Source organism: Alnus glutinosa, chromosome 13 (genome assembly GCF_958979055.1).
Source record: "Alnus glutinosa chromosome 13, dhAlnGlut1.1, whole genome shotgun sequence".
Taxonomy (NCBI): Eukaryota; Viridiplantae; Streptophyta; class Magnoliopsida; order Fagales; family Betulaceae; genus Alnus; species Alnus glutinosa.
This window is the reverse complement of record NC_084898.1, coordinates 8,814,814-8,828,960: the sequence shown is the minus strand read 5'-3', so window position 1 is coordinate 8,828,960 and position 14,147 is coordinate 8,814,814.

Sequence of the window (14,147 nt, the reverse complement as noted above, 5' to 3'; positions counted from 1 at the left end):
GGGGGCAGCGTGAACTCCCTTTAGAGGGCAGACGGAAGCCTGAAAGAATGGTGGAAATTTGATGGGATTGATCGGAGAGAGAGAGAGAGAGAGAGAGAGAGAGAGAGAGAAAGAGAGAGAGAGAGAGAGAGAGAGAGAGAGAGAGAGCGCTAAGAATAGGAGAGAGCAAGGCTGTTTACAAGGGAGAGAAGCAGATGCTCATATCAGAAAGATGGAGATGACGTGTACTTTGTGTTTTAGTTAAACGCCGCATTTTAAATATAAATATGGGCATTTTCGTCAAATTGGGACTAAAAATCACAAGTGCCGCATACGTGTTTCAACTTCCGTCACTTGAGACGACAATTTTGGAAGGAATGGGGTACATTGAAAATCTTTTCAACTTTATGAGCTGCAATTGACAAAATTGAAACATTGGTGGGTGAATTGCAGATTGATGTTAACTTCATGGGGTTAAATTGAAGTTTTCCCAAAATCAAAAAGAAAACTGGCAAATGTATTGAGATGGTTTCCTTTGATTCCAAGGTTACAAAGGTTGTTTATGTCAAAGAAGCCCGCTTCACACATGAAATGGCACTGTGATAAGTGCACCAAGGATTGGGTACTACGGCATCCAATCGATGGTGAAGGCTGGAAGACATTGGATGAGAGGTACCCAAGATTTGCCCTTGACCCACGCAATGTCAAGCTTGGCTTAGACGGCAATATGAGAAATTCTTATAGTACTAGGCCGGTAATGTTGGTATCGTACAGCTTACTTGCGTGGATAAGCATGAAACAATCTTCTATTATGTTATCCTTGATTATCCCAGACCCAAGTGCACCTAGAATGAAGATAGATGTATACCTAGAGCTCCTAATATTAGAACTTGAGGAATTATGGGATGTCGGAGTACCAACTTATGATGCAGCCAAGAAGGGTTACTTCATTATGCGTGCGGCCTTGATGTGGACAATAAATGATTGTCCTGCATATGATGATTTGTCTAGGTGGAGTACGAAAGGGCATGCTACATGTTCATGTTGTATGCATAATAGTCGGTCGAAACGGTTGAGAAATGGCCATAAATTTGCTTATATGGGGCATAGGCGATGGTTGTCAATGAATCATAGGTTCCAAAAGGATAAGAAATCACTTGATGGTAAGTAAGATTTGGATCCTCCACCTATTGTGCTAAATGGAGAAGAGATCATGTCACAGTTAGAAAGAGTTGGATTTGAAAAATTGAAATGACTTCTAAACGTAAAGTGTGTGCATAAGTGTCAACAAAAATTAAGGCACAGCGGAAAGTAAATGACACAAGGATTTTGTTGACGAAGTGGAAACTCAGTTAAGAGAAAAACCACTCCGGGGCAGCCAAACCCAGGAATTCCACTATTCAAAAGACAAAGCTAGATACAAGATAGTAACACTCACATGTAATGATGCAGTGGTCGTACCTTGCTCTCTAACATGTAACCCAACACGAACGCTTCCCAACCAGGTTCACCTACCTGAAGGGGTCTTCAATGGAACTCCTTACCTTAGAGCCGACCTCTAAGATAGACTTCGGTTTACAGCGCAGCACACTTGAAAAATGGCTCTAGAGGAAATAACACGTCTCTGAGCTCTAATGGAATTCACACCGAATTCTTGCAGCTCTAAGTGTCCAAGGACCCCTATTTATAGTCTGGGGGTCAGAATGAGCGTCAAGCAAAATAAGCCTGTGAGCCGTCCAGACGGTGGACCATGACCATCCGGACGGACAACTGTGCGACAGGATTTTTCAAAATTTTCACGGAGAAATCTTTCCGGTATAAGAACATCGTCCGGACGGGATGGCTCGATCGTCCAGACGGACGCACGTCCGTTGCAAGTAATTTCCATAACAGGCTTCGCGCGTCCGGACCAAGAGGCAGGAGCGTCCGGATGGCTGAACTTCAGCACGCAATTTCCATATTTGATGCGTGTGCGTCCGGACCATAAGGGGGAGACGTCCGGACAGCTAAACTTCAGCACGCAATTTCCATATTTGATGCGTGTGCGTCCGGACCATAAGGGGGAGACGTCCGGACAGCTAAACTTCAGCACGCAATTTCCATATCTGATGCATGTGCGTCCGGACCATAAGGAGGAGACGTCCGGACGGTTGAAGTCGAATCGTCAGTTACCATATACGATGCACCAGCGTCCGGACCACAGCTGTCAGATGTACAGACGGTTTATTTTTAACTGCGATTCTTGCCTTACGGAGATACGCGTCCGAACGGTATATCACATCGTCCGGACGGTTGATTGATCTTCCCTTTCTTGGAACTTGGAAATAATCAATGAACTGTTCGAGAACTGATAGGCGTCCGGACGTACTGCTGAAACGTCCGGACGAAGCAAGCTGGCACAGAAGCTTCTCGATACAGTGAAGTGTCCGAACGGAAGAAGCACGTCGTCCGGACGGATGATGCTGGAGCATCTGGCGTCCGGACGGGATGACACATCGTCCGGACGGATGGAACAGTAGACAGATGGTCGTCCGGACGGGATGACACATCGTTCGGACGGCTGACAGGGAACTTAGAAATTCTTCTGACTTTACTCTGAACAGTGGAATCCCTGTTTGCAACATCCTTACATATAAGTGATTTTGTCCAAACACAGAATGAGGCCAAAATACTAACAAACTCCCCCTTTGGCCATTCTGGGACAAAAAACACTTGACCGGTTTGGAAATACATTCCCGGTCCAAAATAAAAATTACTCCCCCTTTTTGTCACAAAGGGACAAAGGGTAAACAGAGTAAAAAACTAACTGTCATAAAAATTACTCCCCCTAACGGTCTCAGAAGGACCCGGGAAACAAAGTAATATATATCCAAAAAGTTTTAACCACAAACAGAAATTTTCTCAAAAATAACAAAAAGACTACAAAAAAAAAACATAAGAGGGAATCAAACATCCTCAGTCATGGGTAAAATCCCATCTGCACCATCTTTATCATCACTGCTGTTAGGATGATGATACTTCAGGCACTCCTGAAGGTCCAGCTGGTTCTGCTCCACACGCCTATCGATGGAGTGCACAGCAAGCTGCAAGGAACTCATAGACTGTTGCATGGACGACATAGACACCTGCAAGCTGCTCATCCCTCCCTGAAGTGCAGCAAGAGTTCTGAGCATAATTTACCTCTGGCTCAGATGGCGGTACAGTATGTGAGGTTGAAGCCATATCTGGAAAACTGACTGGCATAGCAGCAGGTGGGGGCGCCTCATCATCATCAGAGTCATCTCTCCTCAGCTGCGCATTAGACTTCATCAATGTCTGCTTGCTGATGGGCAGCTGGATTTTCTTCTTTGGTTCGCCATTGACATTTATGCCCGACTGAAGAATAATCTGAGTAAGGAGGCAGCCAAAAGGGAGACCAGCAGTGCTCTCATCACGAGCCTCTAATATAACCCCCAAAATGTGCTTGCATAGGCAGAAAGGTAGGCGGAGGTGGATAGCATAGACAAACTGGGCCCGTTTCAGGATCAAATCACTGCGCCGGGCAACCGGCCAAATGTTCTGCTGGATTATCTTGGCCAGCATGCGGTGGGAGGGTGACAGGGCACCAATCCGGATGGCAGTAGAGCGTTCCACACCTTGTGGAACGGCACGGAAAAATTCCCTGAGATCATCCAGGGATGGAGGCAGCACCACCTCATTGTAGGGGCTGGCCGAAATCTCGAGCACTGGGACTCAGATGATGTTACTGATGACCTGAGGATCAACAATGATGAGGTGGCCTCCAACGGAGGACTGGAGCACCACTCCATGATCATCATTCTGCACCACCTCCAGGTTGGCGTAGAACAACTTGACTAGTCTGGTGTACACCACACAAGCACAGCTGTGGAAATATCCCCAGTTGTACGTCTGAATGATGTCAAGAATGTTGTTCATTGGTGGTACCATGATATCAGCCCGAAGCACGTTCCGCTTAGCGATGACAGAGCGGTCCATAATTTTGGCATGAAATTCAGCCCTATCTTCCACAAGCCTCTGACGGACCCTGCGGGGTGGGCTGCCGGCAGACATGATTCTGCAAAAGATCCAACAAGAATTTCCAAAAAAAAACATTCCAAAAATATTCTTGTTAGGATAACACAAATTTGGCAGAATAACAGTAGTAAAGGGACTTCAAAAATAATATCAACTAAGCCCAAGAAATTTCAGCATGGCAAATATATGCATCTCATATTCCAAAATTAAATAACATTCTAACAGCTTTAAAGAAAACTGAGGAGAAAAAGACTAGAAAAATACCTGAAATATGAGAGATATATGCAAAATGCCAAAAACTTAAAGCCAACCTTACTCACAAACAGCCAAAAAATCTGATTTTGTGGGTATGAAGAGAATTCGGCGATCTGAGCATTTTATAGTCGCTGTGGGGTCCCCGTCCGGACGGTGGATTGATGACGTCCGGACGCTAGCTGCCTTGGAAAGGAGCAGAAAGGTCACGCGCGTCCGAACGATATAAAGATACCATTCGGACGATGATGACAGTGCGCGTCCGGACTCCGTCAGGTCCTGTCCAAACTTGTGGGCTCCATCTCCGTCCGGACTCCAAGGGAGAACCGTCCGGACCACCAGTCCGTCCGGACTTCAATGTAGACCGTCCGGACGCTCCACACTGAAACACCAGAAAGGCTGAGAAGAATTTACAGAGATCAAATTTTCTCAAGTCAGTGTTAGAATACGCATGCATAATTAACTGATAACACAATCAGAGAGCATCTCAGAAATACACAGAGATATAAAAGAAAGTTGAGATTTCAATTAGCACACATAATTTTTCCTGATCATATAAAAATCAAATAGGCAACTCAACTCAAGCAATGCGTGTGTGTGTGTGGAGACTCTTTTCCCACATGGTAAGACTATCCAAGACATGACAAAATGCAACTAGATTTCTCAGACATGAGAGAAAATTCAAGACAGATTAGCCAAAAGTCAAACCTTATAGCTTGCTAGGGCCTAGACACCCTCATTTGATACACTCCCCCTAAGATACAGCACATATAATTTTTTTTACTTGCTCATAGAGGACAAGGTAAATTTAAGCACATAAGCAGTGATTAAACAAAATTTAAAGCACATAACTTTTTATGAATTACTGCTCGAAACTTATGGTACTGCAAACTGAAGGGAGTGCCAGAATTTATAAATGCTAGGTTCAACTAGCCTGTAGTCAAATTGGCCATCTAATCAAGGACTTCTTCTCTTATCCAAAATTTCCAAAAGCAAAGAGTCAGAGAAGGAAAGATGTACTTTTAGGGGAGCCCGGGATAGTGCACTTTTTCATCGCATGAGGAAAGAAGCTATCCTACTTTTTGCATCAACAGGAAAAACACTTGGCTAGCATAGTCAAAACTCTCAATTATATCTAAGCGTATTTAATCAATGCATACAGAATTGAGATATTAGGCAAGAATGCATGCAATATCTAATAAGCCAAGAGAAATAATATCCTGCAAATTCTCCCCAAATTTTTTTTTTTTTTTTAAAAAAAAAAAAAAGGAAATAAACCAACACAACAAGCAATATGGAAAAAGACATCATATGCTAAGGTACAATCAAACCTGTGTGTGCTCAAAGATGCCACTACAGAAAAACAGTCGCTCGACTTGCTTTTTTCGTCTTCCCCAAAAATACCTATAAAGTTTTCTCAGAAAAAAAAAAAAAAAAAAAAAAAAAAAAAAAAAAACACAAGGGGGCACAACCAACTGGTTCCTAGATAACTAGCACATAAATATGACAAGGAAAATATGCTAGCAATCAAACCTGATGCCTTAGGATTAGGAACCAAATCCTAGGCATGAATACCTGAATCCGCTAGGTGCTCTATTCCCCCTCTTGGGGTACTACATCATCCACTCCATTATGTTTTGCATCCAAATAGGAGGCTCACCGATGTATTGCTCTTGAGGCCTTCTCAAATGCCTGGGTTTGCTCTTGTAAGTGCCACTCTGATTGGCTGGTACAAACCAATGTTGAGGCCGCTGATGCTGAGGAGCATGAGACCAAGAGGCTTGGAACTGATGTCTTGGTGCTTGTCCCCATGGTGCTTGATGCCAAGGAGTCTGATGCTGAACTGCAGGTACAGTGCCACACTGAGCTTGTCTAGGCACTTCTTTCTTGGCTTTGGCCTTTTATGCTTTCAAGAGGGAGCACTGAGGCCGTACATGCCCACTGAGACCGCAGTGATGGCAAATAGGAGGTTTTCTAATGGAATGAGTCTGTTGAGTGCCTGGAACATCATCATTGACCTTTTCCTTCTATTTATCTTCAATAACTGGAGGAAGCTTGGGACTGTAGGAGGCACAAACACAGTCTTCGAGGAAGAAGGAATATCAGAAGAGGAAGCTACATACCCGAGACCAGTCTTGTCATGTGGGCTCTTCTGAATGGACAGCATACGAGTCAACTTCTCATCAGTGACTCTCTCTAGCTGGAGCTGTGTCTCAAGTAGCTTTTCCTCGAGCTTTTGTATCTTGAGCAGCAGTGAGCTCTTCTCAGTATGCATACTGTTCAGATCATTAACTTGCTGCTTTCGGCCTTCCCTCAGCTTCTCAAACTCTTTGTAGAGAGTTTTGTATGCTTCCTTTAGCTCTACCTCATTCTCACTATGCTCCGAATAATATGAGTCTTCTTCTTCAACATAAGGGGCCACAAAAGCCAGAAATTTGTCAGACTCTGGAGCATCTTCTTCGGACTCATCACTGAGAGTCACATTGTAAGCCTTCCCCTTGCCCTTCTTGAGATTCCCGCAATCCGCCCGGATATGCCCATAGCCTGAGCATTCAAAACATCGGGGTCCTCTGGCATCTTTCTCATCCTCTGATTCAGCTTCTCTGAGAGGTTTCTTGGCTTTTTCAGAAAACTTCTTCTTGAACTGATCATCTTTCATTAGTATTCTGAAATTTTTGGCAAGCATTGCCACAGCCTTTTCTTCATCCTCAGATTCTTCTTCAGAGGAGGCTTCTACCCTCTTCTTGGAAGACTTAAAAGCAATGGTCTTTAATTTCTTGACCGGGGGTAGAGACAGCTCGTATGTTTGAAGAGATCCAACCAGCTCTTCAATCTTCATTTCATCAAGATCCTTGCTTTCCTCAATGGTCGTCACCTTAATCCTGAAACGCTCGGGCAAAGATCTGAGAATTTTTCGGATGAGTTTTACATCCGAGATAGGTTTCCCAAGACTCACCATGGAGTTCCTTAGGTCACTTATTTTAGAGTAAAACTCTCCAAATGTCTCTTCCTTTAACATCTTAATTTCTTCAAATTTTGAAATCAACATCTGAAGTTTGGCAGATTTTACAAGTTTTGTGCCTTCATATGTTGTTTCCAAAATTTGCCATGCTGCTTTGGCTGATTCGCAATTTGAAATCCTGGCGAATTCAGATGGAGAAAGTGCTTGGCATAGAGCATGGAGGGCTTTGTCATTTGAAAGACGAGCGTTCTTTTCAATGACTAGTTCAAGCGTTGTATCCTCTGGTTTAGTCAAACCAGTCTCAACAATACCCCAACAGTCAATAGATTTCAAAAAGAAACGCATACGTGCCTTCCAATAGCCATAGTTCGAGCCATCAAAGGCAGGAACAGAATTAAGAGTTTGAGACATAATAAATATAGAAGTCAAATATAAAAACACTCAAGAAATTAATCTTCTCAGAGTGTACCAAGCTCTGATACCAATTGAAAAATTGAAATGACTTCTAAAAGTAAAGTGTGTGCATAAGTGTCAACAAAAATTAAGGCACAGTGGAAAGTAAATGACACAAGGATTTTGTTGACGAAGTGGAAACTCAGTTAAGAAAAAAACCACTCTGGGGCAGCCAAACCCAGGAATTCCACTATTCAAAAGACAAAGCTAGGTACAAGATAGTAACACTCACATGTACCGATGCAGTGGTCGTACCTTGCTCTCTGACGTGTAACCCAACATGAACGCTTCCCAACCAGGTTCACCTACCTGAAGAGGTCTTCAATGGAACTCCTTACCTTAGAGCCGACCTCTAAGATAGACTTCGGTTTACAGCGCAGCACACTTGAAAATCAGCTCTAGAGGAAATAACACGTCTCTGAGCTCTAATGGAATTCACACCGAATTCTTGCAGCTCTAAGTGCCTAAGGACCCCTATTTATAGTCTGGGAGTCAGAATGAGCGTTAGGCAAAATAAGCCTGTGAGCCTTCCGGACGGTGGACCATGACCGTCCGGACGGACAACTGTGCGACAGGATTTTCTGAAATTTTCGCGGAGAAATCTTTCCTGTATAAGAACATCGTCCGCACGGGATGGCTCGATCGTCCGGACGGACGCATGTCCGTTGCAAGTAATTTCCATAACAGGCTTCGCGCGTCTGGACCAAGAGGCAGGAGCGTCCGGACGGCTAAACTTCAGCACGCAATTTCCATATCTGATGCATGTGCGTCCGGACCATAAGGAGGAGACGTCCGGACGGTTGAAGTCGATTCGTCAGTTACCATATACGATGCACCAGCGTCCGGACCACAGCTGTCAGATGTCCGGACGGTTTATTTTTAACTGCGATTCTTGCCTTACGGAGATACGCGTCCGGACGGTATATCACATCGTCCAGACGGTTGATTGATCTTCCCTTTCTTGGAACTTGGAAATAATCAATGAACTGTTCGAGAACTGATAGGCGTCCGGACGTGCTGCTGAAACGTCCGGACGAAGCAAGCTGGCACAGAAGCTTCTCGATACAGTGAAGTGTCCGGACGGAAGAAGCACGTCGTCCAGACGAATGATGCTGGAGTATCTGGCATCCGGACGAGATGACACATCGTCCGGACGGATGGAGCAGTAGACAGATGGGCGTCCGGACGGCTAACAAGGAACTTAGAAATTCTTCTGACTTCACTCTGAACAGTGGAATCCCTGTTTGCAGCATCCTTACATATAAGTGATTTTGTCCAAACACAGAATGAGGCCAAAATACTAACACGATTTGTTGCAATTCAGCCTTGTGTAGGGAAAAAGAGAGGGAACCATCGAGATTCTACCGATGAGCCAGTAAGGTGGAAGAAGTGGAGTATATTTTTCACATTGCCCTGTTGGAAAGATAATTTGTTGCGTCACAATCTTAATGTGATGCACATGGAGGAAAATGTTCTTGATCATATTATAGGCACGCTATTGGACATGAAAGGTAAGACAAGGGATAACGACGAGGCACATCTTGACTTAGAAAAGATGGGTTTAAGAGGTGAACTACACTCTGTCCATACTAACCCTAACAATACAATTTTACTGGCTGCTTGCTTCCCAATGTCTAATAAGGAGAAATATGACTTCTTGGCGGTATTGGCAAATATGAAAGTGCCAGATGGGTATGCTTCAAACGTGTCACGTTGTGTGAAAGTTAAGAAACGTTCTATTAGGGGTTTGAAAAGTCATGATAGTCACATTGTCATGCAACAACTCACACCAATTGCACTGCGTGGACCCTTGCCAAAGAAGGTTATAAAACCTTTAATAGAAATGTCTTTTTTCTTCAGTGAGATTTGTTCCAAAATACTATGATTAGCAGAGTTGGATCGCCTTGAAGTTCAAATCCCATTCATTTTGTGTGATATGGAAAGAATCTTTCCGCCATGATTTTTCACAGTTATGGTGCACATTGTCATACATTTGGTTCGTGAATGTAAGTTAGGTGAACTCGTTCACTATTAGTGGATGTATCCTATTGAGAGGTACGACACAATTCATTAATTAAAAGTTATTTTCTACTCCAAAGTACTCTATACTTACACATTTTTATGTAATATAGGTTCCTTCATCGATTCAAGCTAAACGTTCGCAATAAAGCTATACCAGAAGGCTCTATTGCGGAAAGGTATATAATGGATGAACAACTAACATATTGTTCGCTGAAAATAAAATATTGAAAAATAAAGAAACTTTTAATTTAACCGTGTGTGTGTGCAACGTGTAACAAAATATCAAAATGCGGAATTTAAATGAGACAGATATTTTGTTAACAAAGTGGAAACTCAATTAAGAGAAAAACCACTCAGGGGCAGCCAAACACAGGAAATTCACTATTCAAAAGACAAAACTAGTAACAAGTCAGTAACACTCACATACCCTTACGCAACGATCGTATCTTACACTCTAACACGTAACCCAATGTGAACGCCTTCCAACCAAGTCACCTACTTGAAGGGGTCTTCAATGGATTCCATTAACTTGGGGCTCCTCCTTAAGATAGACTTCAACATAAGCACAGCAACAGCACAACGGCAAAGGTTTAAGAGCAAACTGATCAATAAAATAACTTATAAATTATACTCTCTAGTCTCTAAGGACTTCAATATCAAATTCTTATAAATTGCATGCCTAGAGGCCTCTATATATAGGCTATAGAAGACCTAAATCGAGTCTGATACGATTTTCTCTAGGCGGCGTCCGAATGCAAGCTGAGGCCGTTCCGACGGACAACTGTGCAACCGGCTTTTCAAAAGCGTTGATATTCTTTCTTGAATAGGGTTGCATCTGGACAGTTGCACTTCTGCTGCATCCAATTTCCATAATAAGGATTGGCGTTCAGACGGTGTTGCCCTAACGTCCAAACGGTTGAAATTCTTCTCCACATCTTGCCTTATCAAGGATAGCGTTCGGACAGTGTAGACCTGACGTCCGGGCGGTTGCAGCTGTCTTCCCATATTTGTGTCTTTGAAGGAAATCCTTTTACTTATCAAACATTGAATGGCATTCGGACGGTATTCCCACATCGTCCAGACGAATGCACTTGAACGCTGTATTTCTTCTGAAATTCTGAAGATCATCCGGACGTGTTGCTGAGACGTCCAGACGGATGCAAGCTTGAATTGTTCGAAGCTTCTTGACATTGATGGTGAAAATAATTATTGACTTCTAATTTTAACCAAGTGTGTGTGTTTGTGTGCAAACAAATATCTTAAATGCGGAATTTAAATAAGACAAGATATTTGTTATGAAGTGGAAACTCTGTAAAGAGAAAATCCACTCCGGGGCAGCCAAACCTAGGAAATCCATTATCCAAAAACAAAGCTAGTTACAAGACACTTGTACTCACATACCCTTATGTAGTAGTCATACCTTTAACTCTGACACAAAGCCCATCGTAAACGCTTCCCAACCAGATCTTCCACCTGAAGGGGTTTTTGATGGATTCCTTTACCTTAGGGCTAACCCCTAAGATAGACTTCAAACGAACAACTAAGCACACACCGGCAACGTCTTGAGAGTTAGTGGATCTTCGATTCTCCCTAAACACCCTCTCAAAGCACTATGGAATTCACTGTCAAATTCTGTACAACATATAAGCCTAGGGCCCTCTATTTATAGGCCCACAAGAAACCTAAAACTGCTGAGATTAGGCCTCTGGCTGTCGAGCGTCCGGACGGAAGTTAGCTACATTCGGACGGTTTTCTGCGATATCCTTTCCGAAACAGCGTAATTCTATCTTTATCAGGTTCACATTCGGACGGCTTGACCGAGCGTCCGGACGGTCTTCACTAAAATCCTTTCCGCATTCGAATGGAACTCTAGAATATTCTGAAATACTGGACATCATCCGAACGTGTTGCCACATCGTCCGGACGGCTTGCAGAGACTTCCCAAACAAAGTCGACTTCTGAAATCCAACTCCATGTTGAATACTGATTGATATAGCATCCAGACGGTGTTGCTCTGACATCCGGACGTCTTCATCGATATCTACTGGACACTGAGGGGCGTCCAGACACCTTCAAAGGCTCATCCGGACGGTTGCACAGGAACCGGCTGTTTTGTCTTGGATTTTGCAAGGACTCTTCATGGACATCTTCTAGAAGCTTGTGATCTGTTATTTTCTTTGATTTGATCATTATCTAAAAACATGAAGATTTTGAATTGAAAACCGACCATCGTATTAAAAGCAACCCTTACATAAAGCGTTTTGTTTTATCCAGAATGTAGCAAATTAAAATACTAAAAAATGGGAGTCCGTACGATATTGCCACGTCGTCTAGACGGATATTCTTGATTGATGAGCGTCCAGATTCTAGACAGAGCTGTCCAAACGAAATCTTGGGATCCGATTTCTCTGAATTGAAATTTGCACAAAATCTTCCTGGAACTTCTGAAATAGCCTTCTTAATGCTTGTGACATTGAACTTGTCATAATAAGGCTCTTTCCATTTTTAAAGAAATAAACTCTAAATATCTGAAGACTTTGAAATATATAGCATCCTTGTTAAAGCAGCAACATTACATGATAGTGATTTTGTCAACAGAATGCAGCCAATCAAAAACTAACATTCGCAGTATTCGAAAAATGTGACAACGGTTCACAATCAGCCTCTAAGAAAGGTGGATGGCTCTAGAGGGGCGATTCGTACTGTCAAACTTGATAATATTACATTTAGATAGGCACATTGATATATCCACTTAAACACCGAAAATGTTCACTCCATTTCGCACGTGAGTTGCAATTTTAATATCAAGAGTAAAATATTGTTTAGATTATATGATCAAAATTTTGATGTTAACCCGGGTAATATGCAGGATGCACATTGATGCACAAAGTCAAACAAGCAATATGGAAAGCGTAACGATAGAGGAATTAAATAAGAAGCATATCGCATAATTTTCATATTGGTACTGGGACTATGTAAGTGTTATGCTGCATGCTGATACACATGGTTAATTTATTGCTTGAAATTATATTCACTATAATGATGTGATGCCCAAATATCAGGTTCAATAAATGGATGAGATCCGCATAAATGAACTAGGGGAAAACTTAAAGTGGCATGCTGTAGGGCCTGTAAGAATAGCCTCAGAATTTAAGCGATATGTCAGTAATGGCAATTTGTTTTGCATTATTGGGAATGATCAAGGAAAGACAACCCAAAATAGTGGAGTTAGTGTACTCGGTATAGATGGCCCAACCTACTACACCATGCTAACTCGCATATTTGATATTCAAGGGTAAATGGGCGGATGTAACATGTAACAGAGGATAGATGAAGGACGAATATGGCTTAATCCTTGTAAATTTCACTCACCTAATACACATTGGTGACAATATTACTGATGATCCGTTCATATTGTCTTATCAAGCATCTCAAGTATATTATGCTGTGGATGAAGGAACCCAGATTGGGTTGTCTTACTTCAAACAAAAGCAAGAGATGTGTACGACGACGGTCAGGGGGAATCAAACGAAGACAATGTTGAAACCTGTCGTGAGTGCGAGCCTTTTGACCTTCAAATCCAAGATACACATGCAAGAGAAGTTGATAATGATGAGTTGGTTTGAAATGATATAGAAGGAATAACAGTAGATAATTCTACAATGGTTCGAATAGGAAATACTTCTGGTGAAAACGCTTAGGTAAATATAATGTAAGCATATTTCAATACGTGAGAAATTTTGTTCATGCTTTGATAATGGTCTTAAATGTGTTAATCCTATTGTTTGAACACCTCAAAATAACCAGATTGTTTCCCTGCTAACACGTGTTTTCATGTATATAGGTATAAATGGCACCTCGTAAATATAGATGTTTAATTAATCCATTAGTCTCCATATCGCAGCACCAACCAATAGGCATCGACGACGAGACCCAACCACCGGACCGGGAGACACAAGATTCACCAGCATCCATCATTAGACTTGATGCACAATTGTCCCCCACAGCCTAGGACCATTGTGGCTGGCCATCCCAAAGCACCTTGAGGGCCCAACGAACGGTTTATAAAAGGGGGGAGGTCATGACTATTGGTATGCAATTTATTTACAATTTAATAGTTTGTTTTACTAACATTTTAGCATTGTATAATCTATTTTTACGTAAATTCTTTTTAAATTACATATGAGACTGGAATTCACGATACATGTAGCGTAGGTGGACCGAGAAATGTCTGGGCATTACTGGACTACGAATTGTCATTCTAATGAATAATGATGGTCATGTAGTTGGAGTGGGTAGCGATAAGTTCCCCCACTTTTGTTCTTTCCTTGTGAGAACAACTAGCTTGTGCCTTCTAATCACCAACGACTGGAGATATGTGCCAAAGGATAAAAAAGAAGCAAAGTGGGAGATTATTCGTGTGAGAAAATAAATTTATACATAC